The 15,647-nt window shown below is 42.1% G+C and overlaps 1 long non-coding RNA gene across 1 annotated transcript; it reads left to right on the top strand.

The window, feature by feature from the left end:
• The first annotated feature begins 492 nt into the window (after positions 1-492).
• On the top strand, positions 493-12,365 carry LOC136019710 (uncharacterized). The gene is made up of 3 exons (XR_010615016.1): positions 493-590; positions 7,475-7,624; positions 11,584-12,365. It is a non-coding gene; the product is annotated as an uncharacterized LOC136019710 (long non-coding RNA).
• The last annotated feature ends 3,282 nt before the right edge of the window (positions 12,366-15,647 follow it).

The following is a 15,647-nucleotide window of genomic DNA, read 5'->3' as shown; positions in this document are numbered from 1 at the left end:
AGCCACCACCTTGCTGTATGCTAAGGGACTGATCTCTGCCCTGAAAAGATGTCCCTGGAGCTGAGATACCAGGAGTTATTGTGGCTTTGGTGTCTTTTGGAACCACATTAAAAGAATAGGTATTGTGTTTCCAAGTGTGTTATATTTTCTGCCTACACTACTGGCCCGCCCAGCTTGCTGGGCCCAACATTGCTTTGCTTACTGGGTCACCAGAGAGATCAAGAGACCTATCTTTAGGTGACAGGGTAGGACAACAAGGCCAGAAGCTGCCACATCCTGTCTGGCATAGCAGGATGCTTCTCCAGTGGGCAGATAGCATCTGAAAGTGCTGCCTTGGAGGTGGATGTGAGCCTGAATGCAAAGGGTTAAGTGAAGCGCTTGTTATCCTTCAACCCAATACAGGTGCTGAAAGGGAGGTGAGAGGTGAGGGGGGTGCTGGGGAAGGTTTATAAGGCTCCAGGAGGGAAAGGAACAGGGATGTGTCTTCCTCATTTTTGCTGGGTCTTCTGCTTGCGGACCTGCTGCAAATCCACCCTGCAAGCTGAGCACTCTTTGGGAAGGATGAGTTCAGCCCTGCTTAAAATCACGAGGTAAGACACAAACGGGTTGTTACTGAGAGCCTGACTGATGGTGTCTGTCACCCTGCTGTGGTGTAAGCTTGAACGAGCCTTCTGCTCACCAGTTCTCCGCAAATAGATGCGATAAAGTATTTGTGAAGCACCGCTGTGTGTTGTGTGGACAGCCGGGCTGTCATCTGAGCTGTGTTGAGATGTGCAGGTAGCAACTGGGCTCTTTTGGTGCTTAGTGGGTTAACTGGGGGTGGCAAAGACCATCTGAGGAGATGGAGGGGAGTTTAAACTTGAGTTCTTAGCTGCTGTGTGCTTGGAATGGTGTTAATGGTTTTCATGCGCTGTTGGTAATTAGCAGTGTTGTGAAGCAGGTGGGTTCCCAGGGACCTCCTGCTCTTGCAGCAGTGGGTGTCTCTCCCTCTTTGCTGCAAGAAATTTCTTTGTCAAAGGCACCTAACATAAGGGTGGGTGTGGTAGAGGAGCTGGTTGCAAAGAACACTTTAAAGTGATGTGTTTTACTTTATAAACACTGGTTTTGACTAAGCTAATGCTTCATCTTCCCCCAGGGTGGTACAGGGTACTCTCAGTGATTCATTTCTATTGCTTTGTTTCAGTTATCTGCACTGGTTGTTTCATTCCGTATCACTTGGTCTTCAGCAGTGGCATGGCATGAGCTGTTCCATTTTTTTGTTTGTTTTTTCAAAAAAACCCTACTTCATCATCTCTTTACATCAAATCAACCTGACATTCCTGTTGCCTAAAATCTCAGCTTCAGCTCCCTCAGTAGCTACCAGGCAAGCTCCAGGTGACTTGCTTTGACCTGCTCTCTGCAGGTCCCTGAAGAGAGGGAGGTGACAAAGCTAGTTCTCCTTAGGGCTCTGGGCTTCCCCTTGAGGTAGCCTAAGGCTCATAGCCAAAGAGGTGAAAGTAACCCAGTGATGAGTTTCGCTCGAAAGGCACCTGTGATTTCATGCCATGTAGGTAATAGTGCCAGCTTAGAGGGAGATTCCATCCTCCCCTTCACCAGCTCCACTGGTCAGCTGCACGTTTCCTTCCCTATAATAGGCTTTTATTCCTCAGCTGAGCTCAGAGCAGCTGATGCTGGAGGATGAAAGGGAGGGTTTGGGCTGTCAACAGGCATTAGCATGAGGATTAAATAATATTTTTGCAGTAATATTGCTGCTTTGGATGATGTATTGTCAGATCACAGCTTTCAGCCACACCCAGGCAAGACCTCTGATTCATCCTACTGCTTGAATGAAAGGTGAAGTGATCTGGAAAGGCTGATGCTGAGGAGTGGACATGTGTTTGACTGTGCTGTTTCATAGACTGGGAAGTTGTTTGTCGTGTGTTAACTTGACACTGGCAGTACTTTGTCTCTTAAATGCTGTTTACATCTCCTAGTTTTAGAGAAGCCAATAATTTAGTATGAGTTGGCAATAATTGCAGAGCACTGTAATAAGTCTCAAACTACAATGTAACTAGTCAGGTAATAGCCATTGAAATCCCTTTTTATGTACTGCTGTAGATACCATAAAAGTTTAGTAAAGAATAAAGAATATCCTTTCATCTCTCCAAGGTTAAGAGTTTTGTTCTTTGGCTCAAAGCCTCTTTTTTGTCATTCTGGGGAAAACTTTTCAAAGCTGCAATTAAGTTCGTAAAGTTGCTTGTCCATCTTTAAAAGCACATATTTCATGTTAAAATTGCAGCCCTAGAAAGAGTCCATTGCTCTGTTGAACAGAGGAGGGTGGCCTCAAGTGTCCTACCCACAGTTTCTCCACTGGTTTCATGCCTGGGTCACGCTTTTGCTTAAGTCATTGGTGTTGTCATACTCCAGTATTGTATTGACAAAGTCTCCCAGTGTAGTCTGGGAGTGCGTACTGGCTTGGGGCAACGGTTGAGCAAGCTCAAAGCCATGCTGTGTTAGGGTGATGCTTTTTAGTTAATAGGGATTGCTGAGCACTGGCTGGATGCCTTGGTGATGTCACTACATGGTTTTGATTTGTGCCAAACCAGCTCCTGAGCTGGGTTGAGAGCCCAGGCCTGCCTCTAATCTGTCTGCCATGCAGATGCAGTTTAGAGCTCTCACTGCTCTTTATGGTAGTTCATTAAAATAAGAGATCATGTCACTAATGTGCACTTCTGCCACAAAAGCCTTGACCACTGTGCTAGTGCTCTACACACTGCAAAACTCTCTTCCACATAATTTCTCAATGGTACCAACTAAGCTGGCAAAAATAAGTAGTAAAGACTGAGCTGGAAAGTTATTTCATTAATGAAGTCAAGCTTAGAGTGAGAAGTTGGAGAGGAGCATTCAACTTCAAGCAGATCTTGCCTCCCAGAGCTCTGGGTGGGTGGGATCTCTCCACTGAGGCTTCTGTGATGTGGAGCTGCTTTTCCGGGTGATGCCACAAAGTGGCTTCTTTGACAGATGGCAATGAATTGACAGCTTAAAAGGGCTCTTCACAGGAAGAAGTGACATGTAGAAATGTTCTCTGACTAACAGAGACGGAATTGGTGTTACTTGAAGTGTAGGTAGTGGATTCTCCACGAGAATCTATTACTTCGAGTTTGCGTAGGGAAACTGCCTGAGGACTCTTCCAGGCTGCAAACTGCCTGAACTGCGCAGGGGGTTAGTAGGTGAGAATGGAGGAAGTGATATGCTTTACTTAGGGAATGGGTAGTTAGAAGGGTTGCTGGAGAGTTTTGTCATAACTGCATGTTCAATGTGTTGTTGCATGTTGATGCTTTATTGGGTTTTTTACATTCCTGAGCTGCTTTGTGTTGGACCTCCATTCTCTACTTTGAAAGCTGGGGCATACCACTTTGTGCAGGGTATTCAGAAAATAATCTAATATTCTCTGGGATTCTCCACCAGTGTTCAGTTACATGGCATTTTTCATTTTAAGAGTCCCTCTGGCTATTTGAACTTGGCCCTTATTGCTGTCAACAGCAGTCGGCAAGAGGGTTTTTTTCTACAGCTATAATCTGTTCCTTGTCACTAGAGCATTAGCAGACAGGGTTTCTCAATTCCTGCTTTGCATAAATGCTTTCTCAGAACTCCTGGAAGCATATTTTCACCTCTCAGTATTACTATGTAGGCAAAGTGTCTGCATGCCCTTCTGTGGAGATTGGAGCACTGATCTCTGCTAGTTTTCACATAGTCTGTGGTGGTAGGTAAGCGTGATCAAAGCCCTAGAGCTTCCCAAAGGAAACTTGCACTGCATAATTGATAGTAAGTAGAAGGAAATCTGTTCAAAACTGTTTTCAGCTAAGAACTATTTACAGTGATTTTTTGCAGTTTTGGCCTCCACCAAGATTTCTGTTTCTCTACTTCTTCCCTTTTCCTTGCCTTGGAGTCCTGCCCCAGCAAAAAAGAGGCTGAATTTCCTTGCCTCTCAAACCGTAATAAGAGAAAACATAGCTCACCAGTGTCATGCCTTAAAATTGCCATAATGTACACTCTGAGACTAAATACTTGATCTCCATACAAATAAAGCAGCAGAACCATTTATATTTCTAGGAAAAGCAACTGCAACACTCCTGCAGCCATTCTCTAATGCAGCTACCACTGGACAGAAGGGAGGAGCAGTTTAAGGTTCCCTGCACATAGGCTGACAACATGGGATATTTTTCTTGTGTGCTTTATTGTGAAATGTCTATCCAAAACTGCGTCAGGATTTCTGAGCTACACCTAGAGTATTTCTGTCTTAGTGCAATGATTGAATAGCAATAACAAAATAAGAAGCAAAGCAGATGGCAGTACAGAAATATCCTTGGTTTATTCAGATGGGCTCAGAATGAATACCCTGATGATTGGATGGTATGTGTTAAGCATATATGTTATTAGCCACTGAGTATTTTGTCAGCTCAACAGAATATGTATACTTTTAAACACAGACCACTATTGTTGAAGTTATTTGTGTTGAAAGTATCCTGTTATAAATGGCTTAGTAACATCCATTAATAGGACTGAAATTGGTGGGAGATTCTGATGACTGACTTACAATAAGTTGCACTTAATAGAGAAGCATCAACAAATTCCTGGTTCTTACTCTCTCTTTCCTCCTTGAGGAAAATATTTCGTTCTACTTGTATATTATGCCCAGACTATCATGAGGTAATCTCCTTTTGCAACTTCAAATTATGTACCTAAGTTGGTTTATCTGGGGTTTGGAATGTCAGTAGTCCTATTAAAAAAAGGAATAAAAATAATCCTGTGGCTAGTTAATTAGAAAAAAAGTGTTCTAAGGTTGAGGAATTCTAGCAACAATAGCATATGAATGAGTGTTACTGTGTACAGATGGTGTTAATAAGTTTTTCTAACGCTGGGTATGACTTAGTGTGAGTAATTCAGCGTTCTTGGAAGTGGTCTTGCACCAAGATATGAATGTAAGTCCTCTGGTAGGAATGGATTTTGTGGATGAAACTGAAAATAGAATGAAGCTTAATGAAAAGCAAGGTTTTTAGGTAGGGTTTTCGATCAACCCATCTACCTTCCATTTGTGCTAGGTAAGCCCTGTATAAAACAAGCTGTGTATAAAACAAGCTTGAAACCTAACCATGGCAGGAGCTGGTCACCTACAGGGGCTAAAGCAAATATCGGGTATAATTTCACTGATCAAAACATTCAAGGCTTGCATGGTTCTGTCTTATGATGTAAATACACAGAAGGAATCCCTCATGTGAGCTCAGGTGTGAGAAGTTTGTGCAGCAGCACTGTGAATCAGAAAAAGGAAAACTCTGCCTTTTTAGAGGTGGTAGAGGGAAATGGTCTTGGTCGTCTTATTCTGGATTCATTTCTTGTCTGGATCACAGCATAGTTCCCTCAATACCGCACAGCTGGGGAGTCTGGCATGCTGCAAATGCTTTGTAAGGAGTGAGCAGTGGATAATAAAGGAGCAGGACTGACTTAAATCAGTATTGGGTACAATATGAGCTTTTAATTAATAGAACCTACAAATTTGGCCCCCTTAAAAAAAAAGTTGCCTGTGAAATGTGGATGCTACTTTGGCAGAATGTATCGTTACAGTTAGTATTAACTTGTTGCAAACATAGTGCTTTCTGGGTTCTTGTTAGTCAAAAAGCTGCTGCTACGGGCAGCTACAATGCAACATGAGTTGTGGCATGGGTGCAACTGCATGAGAGGGGAGGACTTGTCTGTTGTGGATTTTGCAATTTGCATAGATGCATGTAGAGTGATGTTAAGTCTGTGCCTCTGCATGACTGTTTCCCTCATCTGGAACATCAAAGTGCATTGTTCCCTTTTGTGGCAGTGTTCCTCTGCTAACACTGCCAAGCTTTTCACTCTGAAAAGAATAAGAAGCATTAGGAATTATTTGTCATTCAGTAGGGCTAATAACTGAAGAGAACGATTTGTTTTCCACATACTTATTTAAGAGTAAAACACTGAGCAATTTGATAAGCTAGTTCCTACAGGGAATAAAGAGCTGAAAACTTTGAGATTCTCAGAACTAGATTTTGTTTTTAAAAGTGATTTCTCTAATGAGCAGTAGACCTCTAAATTACGGACCACCTTCCTCAATGATTTCAGCTTAGACTTGTAGTTTACCATAATGCCAAAATAGGTTGTAAAGATCAAGTCAGACCTCAACTACATGCATGATAATATTGTGGCCAAATAATGCTTCTGAATCCATAGGCTTCAGAGGGCTGGTTAAAGGGAATTAGGTTACAAATATATGGATGCTCTATAGTAACTAGAAACTTTTTAGCATTCTCTTCACCCTCCTTGGTTTAGAGCAGTTTTGCCACAGAGGTTGCTTCGATTCAGTGTTCAGCCTGGGGGAAAACAGCTTCCCCCTGGTCATGGGGGATAGTGGGGAGGCACTGGTGGAATATCCTAGTTTGGTCCTCTCCTAAATGCCTCATGAGTGACACTCTTTCCCTTCTGAGTGGGAGAGGAACCTGAAAGAGATCCTCTAGAAATATTAACCAGATTAAAAACACCACTAGACTTCTGCAAGGGTGTTCTGAGATTCACAGGTAAAATCCCAAAGATGCCACCTGAGTAAGAACTTCTGTCAAATTTGTACTGATGTGATAATTTCTTTCATGCTGGGATTAAAAAATAAGTTTTTCCACACTGATATTTTCAATAAAAATACTGAACATGTATGGGATGAATCTGCCTAAAATGTTTTCATTGTTTATTCATATTTCAGTTTGTTGGTGAAATAACATGACTGGACTTCCCTGGGGCTAAGGCAATCTCACAGTAGGAGTGCTCCAGGTACATAGTTGGCAGGCAAGGCACAGGGTATATACATCCTTCCTTTGAAAGGTGGTACATATCATGTGTGCCAGAGAGACAAAAGCGGTCAGTAGCTTTGTGGCTGCCTTTAGCTCTATTTTGTCCTTTATGCATAGGTTCTGAAGCTAATTGCCACTGCAATTGAAGGAATTGGATGCCTGTAGATATGTATATCTAGGAGATATAAGCTATCACTGCTGACTTTGGCATTTAATCTTGCATTGACATTTAAGGTTGAAATCAGCACTGAAGCTCTCAGAGAATTCATGGATAGAAGTTTATATTTAGTCTGTACTTATAGAAGAGCCCTAAGGCTGCCCTCAATTTCAAAATCCCTACCTCCACAGTCAAAGAAACTGTAAGAATGTCCCTTGGCATAGCTGGAAGCCCCATCTAAAAGCAGGCAGGACCCCAAGGACCCAAAACATTCAGTGCCTCTTTATGTTGCTGATAGTCTCTCTTCTTGCTCCTTCAGCCTCCTTGTAAACAGATGAGCTAATCTGGGAGTATCGAGCTCTTTAGGAAGAAGCATGTTGTCATCCCTTAAGTGTTGTGTTTTGTTTGATTTGACCTCGGATTCTGTCCACACCAGCAATATCGCCATTGTATTTCTGTCCCCTTCTGTTGTCAGAAAGTGCTGGTCAAAAGAGAAAAGAGTTTGCATGGCAGCAGTTCAGCTGGAGATCTTCTGTCTAATCAGAGCCTTTGGGGAGTGTTTACACGCAAGGATCTTGCCCAGGCATGGAGCATGCATGGCACTGACTATGTGATGCTTTGGAAGGTAAACTGAGCTTTGCTGCGTCAAATGGCTTCACCCCCAAGTGCTGCCAAATTGCTTTTCCATGAGCAACCACTGGAGGACTTGGTTCTGCTGTCATCCAGCTCATTAGCTTTCAGTAGCTCACACATGCTTATTTATATAAACTAAACCTGAGAGAGAACAAGACTGTATGTCAAAGTCAAATTACTTGGTGTGACTCTCCTCCTTCAGCAGGAAAGGATGGCGCTACTGTACTCATTCATCTCCTCATTCCCTGCAAAGTAACACAATTGGCAGTGAGAAAAGGCTGCCAATCCAGTGAATAATCTTGGAGATCTCTGAGCAGTTAAGCATGTTAATTAAATTGGCATTGCAGCGGGAGTTTGAGTTAGCAGACTACCAGCAGTCCTTTGGAGGAGTGTTTCCTTGCTTACACAGTTTTCAAAGTCTAGACTTGAAGTCTGATTTGGCCAAATTCTTTGCTGTCTTCCAAATTCTCTTCATTCCAGGGGAGCTATCCCTGATTGGCACAACTCTAATCAGAAACAGGCATGCATTACTTCAGTGTATTTTTTCCTATTTATAGGCATATGTGATACTCTATGGGGTTTTCTTTAGAATCTCCCACTTCTACAATCTGTTTTCTAATGTATTTCCTCCTGTTTTGGTAACTGGGACTCTAGAAGTACAACTAAAATTTGCAGACCTTTTGACACATGACTTTACCCACCATTAAGTTTTCTTATCTCTGCACTAGTATCAACAGAAATGGTGCCATACAGTGCTCAAGTCTCTGCTGCCATCACAACTATGTTCAACTATTGTTTACCTCTAGCTAAAGACAGATGTTCTTTGCAATTGTGCTTTAAAAATATTGGTACTTCTGTGTTTGCAGGAACTTGCATCACATATTCTTTGCCTTAAGCCAGAGCATCTTATCTGGACATAAGGCTGTGTTCTGGCTTATGGATGATAAATACATGTAAGCATGATTCAGCAGCATGAATCAGAAATATCTCTACAGAGGTCAAAAGCGCAGGCCAATCACAAATTCCAGTGCAAGAGGGGAAGAAAAGCAGTGAATGTTAAAACTGTTCTGTATGGGCCTTAAACTGTGACATAGTCTGTGAATGTTGACTTCAGCTGGTATTCATTGCAGTAATTAACTGGTAGTCCCTTCTTTCTGTGACTGCTTACTATAGGCCAGCATTCAGGTAGTGTCACTGCTTCTAAGACTTTTTAATAACAAAGTCCTTGGGTTTGTCAGGTCTTCAGCAGCTTGCCCCTGTTCATTGCCTTGGTAGTGCCACTTCTGCAAGCTGTTTGAGCACGTCCCCACTAGTCACTGTTACTGAGCATCTGATTATTGGGAGTGGAGAAGAGGTAGGCACCCTTAGGACATTATGGCAAGCCCCTTTGGAGGGAGATGTCACCTCTTCATATGCAGTTGAAAGTGTCTTGTCTGAGATGTTAGAAGAATTCTCAGTATTGGACAAGGGAACAGAGTGGGCACACACTGCTCACAATTCCCATGTGAGGATCTGTCTGACCCCTTCAGCATCTAAGGGCACCTCTTTTCCTATTCCATTTTGAATACTTTTCTTTAAAGGCTGCTGGGGGGGGGGGGGTGAGAAGGGGGTGAGGCAGGAAATCATTGTGCCTCTTCCTCTAAAATGGATCTGTAGGAGGTTGGATATGCTGAACTAGTACATTTCTAAGGACAAAAACTCCTAATGTTTTTGAAGGTTTTTTTTCCCCCTGTTACCATGTTGCCAAGCAACATTTTTACAGTATCAGCAGCTGGGGAAACTGAGTGTCTGAAAATGGTTTAAAGGAGAATAAAGGAGGCACCTATGTTGTCTTTTGTCTATACGCTTGCACTGCTGAGAAGGTGTACCCCTCACTCCACCAGCAGACTCCCAAATTATTAAACTAGAACTTGGATTTATTCATCTTCATGTACCTTTAAAAGTATTGACACTTGAAAGCAATGCTTGATGGAGATGTAAGTCTTTGCTCTCTAGCTAATAGATTTTTAAATAATAGGTCTGGGGCAGATCTCAGAGGTCCTCCTGCACTTTTTGCTGTGGAGGTCAGTTGCTGTTATCACTTGTAATGCAATTGTGGGTTGACACAAGAGTTAAAGCTTCCACTTAGAAACTGAGAGTGGTTTTGAGGCTGTACTGCCCCCCCCCCCCCCCCCCCCAAGCCCTTCCTAGCCACGCAGCAGGCTTAGCTGTTTACTCATGCTATGGAATTAGAGACTAAAAATGCTGCAATGCCTGACTTCCTCCCATGCCTTTGGCAGCAGAACCTGGTCTGACTTAATTATGATAGCCTGAGGGATGTGGCAGACTCCTGACACTGCTTTGGCATTTCTAGGGAAGTCTTTTTGTCTTGTATCTCTTGTATGGATAGGACACTGGGGACACTAATGTACCAAATGCTGTTTGAGCACACAGCAACAGAGACTTCTTCCTCTGCAGAGTTTAGTCAACCTTTTCTTCAGACCCTTTAAAAATGCGTATATCACCATAATATTCAGAGGTCAACAAAGTTGAGTCCCATTGGGCTAGCAGTGTGCCATTATATAGTAAAAGATGATTTCTCCTCCAAGGAATTCGTGTTCAAAGGTGTTTCAGTCAGTTCTGACTCTTCTCAGCTTCTGCTTAACTTCAACTGGAGTATTTTCTAATCAAGATTTAAAATCGATGTTGAGACTCCATCTCAGGTGACCTTCTAACCACTCAAACTAATGAGGATAGAAGAAAAGCTGAGCTTTGGATCTCCGTATTCTTTTACAGTCTGAGTGATGTATGTTTGCTCCATGCAGGGTAAAGGGAATTCTCCCTCTTTTAGCAGATAAACTGAAAGTAATAGACTTTGGAAAGACACTTGAATCAACACAGGTGGTGGTCTTCTTAGCCTTCTAGTTAATAGGATGCAGTAGACAGCCAAATAAGCTTTAATAGATCAAAAGTAAAAAGAAAAAACATTCTCTGAATAAAACCACTTTAAGGTTAGAGAAGCCCTGCTTTTTAGAAGTCATCACTGTAAAGGCTCTAATATTATGCTTGAAAGTGTCTAAGTCATAAAGCCATAGAAGAAATCCACTTAGGACACTGCACAGGGGCTCTCTGGTGAAAGTTGGCTGCACAGTATTATATATGCATTAAATATTTCCAGGACTTAAAGCCACTTTCCAGTCACTAAAACATAGATAACTTTTCAGCTGGCAATAAAAAAATCAATTATCTCTAGGAGGAGGATTATATATAATAAAGGGTAGCAACAACTATGTTCTGGAACAGTTACTTGACATTTCAAAAATACAGACGTTATTTCTTTATAGCTGTTTAGTGTCAGAAGCTGAGACTGCTCTAAATGTAGCTAATAGGGTCTGTTGCTATTTGACTAGACAGACGTTAAGCTTCCTGTAAAACACATTAACCCTTTATATTAGCAAGTGGCATTAGACCTGTGTAACCAAGCTATGAAATAATTTCCTTTACGTAACTTCTGGAAAGCTTGCAAGGAGGACTTGTTTCTCCGCTGATTTATTACTTATCCCTCTGGCAACATTGCCTCTTCCAACTCTGTATTTTTTCCTTTCTTTCCTTAAGTTCCAACTATATCAAAAAATAAAAGATCATCAAAATGACTCAGGATAACCTAACACAGCATTCTCCTTGGGGAAAGAGAAAAGAGAAATAAACCTTTTTGCCTTTGTTTCTTTGCAAAGACTTTAGAACTTGAAGTCTGACCTTCACCACAACACCAAACAGAGTCTTTGCTCCTATCTTAACTTTCTTTGAACTGTTAAAATATCCCTATTGCTGTGTGCTTAAAATAATGGGGGTGGGTGGCAATAGCTGTTTATACATTACACAACTAGACTGTCCCTTTTAACAGCGAAAATGCTCGAAGTACAAAGGCAATTTAAAATTTCTGGAGGGGATAAATGCGAATTCCCTTTATAGGTTACCCTGTTCATGTTGGTGAATGGTCTCAGAAGAACCTGAGACTTCGACCATAACCTGGGGAAAAAGATCACGGAGCTTTAGCACCAGGGTAGGATGGTGACAGAAGCAATAGCCTCCTGCATCTGAAAACTGCATGCACCAGTGATACATCTTTCCAGCCAGACTTCCTCCCTTCACCCATGATTTCTGCAGCTTTCAAATGGTCATGCCCTATTCCTTTTTTTGGGTCAGTTGCTTTAGGAGTCCCTGTGCCAGCTGCCCGGCGGAAGAGGACAAAGGTCTCTCACCAAATAATAAAAGGAGGTTGTGTCTGATTTCTCAAGATCTGAACCCAGCCCTGGATATACTGTTTTATGAAAACATATTACATCACTAAATACTGCAGAGCTGTTGCATTGCTGCTTCAGAACCCAGCCATGTGTCTGCATTAAATAATGAATATCATATATTCATACTTGGTTAGTTTCTGTGGGGGAGCATTGCTGTTTGCCTCTTACTCCAAAAAATCATTGTTAGGCAAATATTTGCTGATTAATTTTTTTGTCAAATAAAATGAAAATTAATCTTTAGCAAATATCCAATATTGTAATTGAGGACTTGATCCAAAGCCCATTAAATGGGAGGATTCTTGTTGGATTTGGCAGGTGCTAAATAATATTGGGAAATAGAAGCATTTGTGAAACAGGTTCCCATCTCGGTCCTGACCTTCTGCAACAGTTACTTCATGGAGTAGAACTTGGTATAGGGTATAAGTTTTTTAGGCATACATTAAAAACTTCATTAATTACACACTGTATTAGCACATATAATAGCTGTGCAATCCACAGTGGCCACCTCTCTAAACTTGGAATGTAGAAATCTGTATTCAGAAATATGCTGTGCAGAAACACCTTTAAAATCTCATGACATAAGTGTGTGCAATTCTGGTGTCCTCAACATAAGGGCATGGAGCTGTTGGAGCAAGTCCGGAGGGTAGTAAAGGGGGCTGGAGTACCTCCAATATGAAGACAGGCTAAGATGGAGCTGTTTAGCCTTGAGAAAAGCTGTGTGGAGACCTCATAGCAGCCTTCCAGTATCTGAAGGGGGCCTACAAGGATACTGGGGGGACTTCATCAGGGACTGTAGTGATGGGACAAAGGGTAATGGAGTCAAACTTAGGCAGGGGAAGTTCTTTACTGTGCGGGTAAAGTTGCCCAAAGAAGTGATAAATGCTTCATCCCTGGCAGTGTTCAGGGACAGATTAGACAGAGCCTTGGGTGACATGGTCTAGTATGAGGCATCCCTGCCCATGGCAGGGGTTGGAACTGGGTGATTTTTAAAGTTCTTTCTAACCCAAACTGTTCTATGATTTTTACATCCTTTAGAGCCAGGTAACCTGGTGAAAATGGAACTAGGGTCTCGTGTTATTCAGTGATTCACCAGTTTTAGGCTAAGATAATTCTGGTTTGTTCGACATAGACTGAAAATAGGAAAATACTTCCCACTTACACAGCTGGGCTTAAGGTGAAAGTTGAGATGTCAATGTTGGAATGTGGAAACATGAATAAGGCTTGAATGCAAGGCAGGTACCAGTATGTGAGGTCATGACTGAGCACAGGCATAATACTCAAGTTGAGCAGAGTAATTTCCCCAGTCCTCTTGGCTAAGCTTAATGCAGCAGATTTTTTCTGATGTAGAAAAATCCATGATATTAGAGGCAGGCACAGTATATTGACAGAGTAAAATCATTCCAGACCTCTTAGGGTGGAGGCAGCTATACCTCAGTATGTGCCAAACTGCTTGTGCTTAGAGCACTTTCCTAGTACATGAATGCTAGTGTCATACTCTATCAATAAGCACTTCTGTAGCTGCTCAGGAAACAAACGTGGTGAGAGTCAAAGTTATGCTGTGGATTAGAAATTGGGATCAATACTAGGATCGGTGGGGGATTTCACTGGTGAGAAGACTTAACTATTTATCAACAGCCTGGACAGGAGCCAGTGGATGAAGTGGCAAAATCTGCAGTGTGGATGAAGAAACAGTGCAAACTAAATCAGTAGCAAATGCTACCCCAGCCTAGCTGAGCCTACTGCTACCTCATAGAATGTAAATGTACCAGCCTGTCTCCTGACTGCAATGTGTTCACAGCTGCCTCGGTGCTGAGATGCTGCAGGAACAGACAGAAACTGAAGTAACTGAAAACAGAATCAGGCCTTTATAGGAGGAATGTGAGTGATGAGTGAGGGAGAGGTAGGAGATTGAAGGAAACTGTCCTTGATTAAATTAACATGGTGAGCTTTCTGTTTGTCAGAACACTACAAAGATGTTATCTTGTATGGAGATTCCCAAGAAAACAATTCACTGTAAATCCACTTTCAGGCCACTGAGGCCTTTTCTTCCTCCACTGCCTGTTCCATATAGCTATAATTAATAATGGGCACAAGTGATAATACTGATTATCACAGGAACGAAATAAGGACCTTTAATGAAAGCAAACCAGCTTTTAATTGAGACTTGGTAAGATGGGGTGATCCAGTTTTTGTAGAGATGAACTGTGGCAAATTATTCTCAAGACATTTGCTCAGAATTAGTTCTGTAACATGCAGACGCCAAAGCTGAGGCTGTAAACTTGAGACAAGCTGGCTCAGAGCATCTGGTGCAGTTTTGCTTCATGCTCTGGGCCGAATCTTGCTTATGCCTAACCTGCTCTTGTCTCCACACCAGCGGCTGTCTGCAGGGATATTTGTACAAGTACAGCCACTTGCCAGTGCACATCATGGAACTTTGACATCTGCCTGAAATCCTGGAGTTGGCTGGTTGGTGTGTTAGTATCTAAGTTAATTTCATGCTTGTGGTCAAGGATGAAATAAACAAATTGATGCTAAAGCTTTTAAAACTATGGTATGACAGGACAGTCTCCTGCAGATCCTGTTTTCTCCCCTGTGCCTGTATCTGGAACATGGGCAATGTGTAACCTGTCTCGCTACAGATGGCTGGCTGTCACTTGGTGCTGGGGACAGCATGATTTCTCCCATTTTGACTGACCCAGATGGGTACAGAGCCATCTAGGGAACTCCCTGCTCAACCATCCCTGCTTATGGCTAAGCAGGCCGCTGTTGAAGCGTGCCCAGTTCTACCAGCTCAGCAAGCAGGATTTTAATGGCTTTCAGAAAATGCAGACATACTTAATACAGGCTCATTCCCACTCCTCAGCTGCAGTCCACATACTATCAATAACAAACAAAAATGATCTAAGACTTAAACAGTAAAGAAAGTTTTCACTATTAACATGTAAAACTGACTCCCATAGGTAAGGCTTTCATATTGCCAGCAATAATGCTGTGAGATTGTACTGGTTTTCACACACATTAAGAAACCCCTAGCAGATCCAGAGCTATTGGATTTCCCCAGTACCTTTAACGTAATTTTCACAATGCTTCTTGGAAGTGTGCTATTAACTTCATTTTGCGGACTAGAACCAAGGTAAATAGCAAAGACCAGATAACTCTTCCTGTCCAGAGATATAACATCACTTTCCCCTGCCACTTAAGGAGATGTTCCTGGATGAAATTAGTCATCGAAATAAGAGCTATACTTAGCTGCAAGCATTCTTTTCTAAGTCATTGCCTCATTTTCTGGAGTGATGAGGAACAGAAAATTTTTAACCTAAGAAGATTTCCATTTGGGACTGAGTTTTGGGTCAGATTGGGATTTGATGGTAAAGGGAAGAAGCATTTTACCCAGTACTGATACCGGTACTCTCATGCTCATACTCTATTCCTTGGTCATGTTTGAGTCCACCTGTCCCTGTGCACAGCCATGTGCAGTAAACATCAACCTGATGGTGCAAGAATTTACTTGCTGAAGAACTGTTTTTGAATTCAAGTTTTATCATCTACTGATATCTTTAGAGACAGTCGGAAGAAATAGCACCAGCAAATAATACCTTCTGTTCCATACAAAGTAAGGTTGGTAGTTGCATCTAAACCATTAAGGCTACCATTTGATCAGAAATGTACTGATCACCGCACATCTTGAAGACCCTTGCTGCTGTGGATAACAAGTTTTGTTCCCTTCTATTG

The sequence above is a fragment of the Lathamus discolor genome, chromosome 10 (genome assembly GCF_037157495.1).
Source record: "Lathamus discolor isolate bLatDis1 chromosome 10, bLatDis1.hap1, whole genome shotgun sequence".
NCBI lineage: Eukaryota > Metazoa > Chordata > Aves > Psittaciformes > Psittacidae > Lathamus > Lathamus discolor.
The sequence above is the reverse complement of the archived record's forward strand: the minus strand, read 5'-3'. Positions and strand labels throughout refer to the sequence as shown.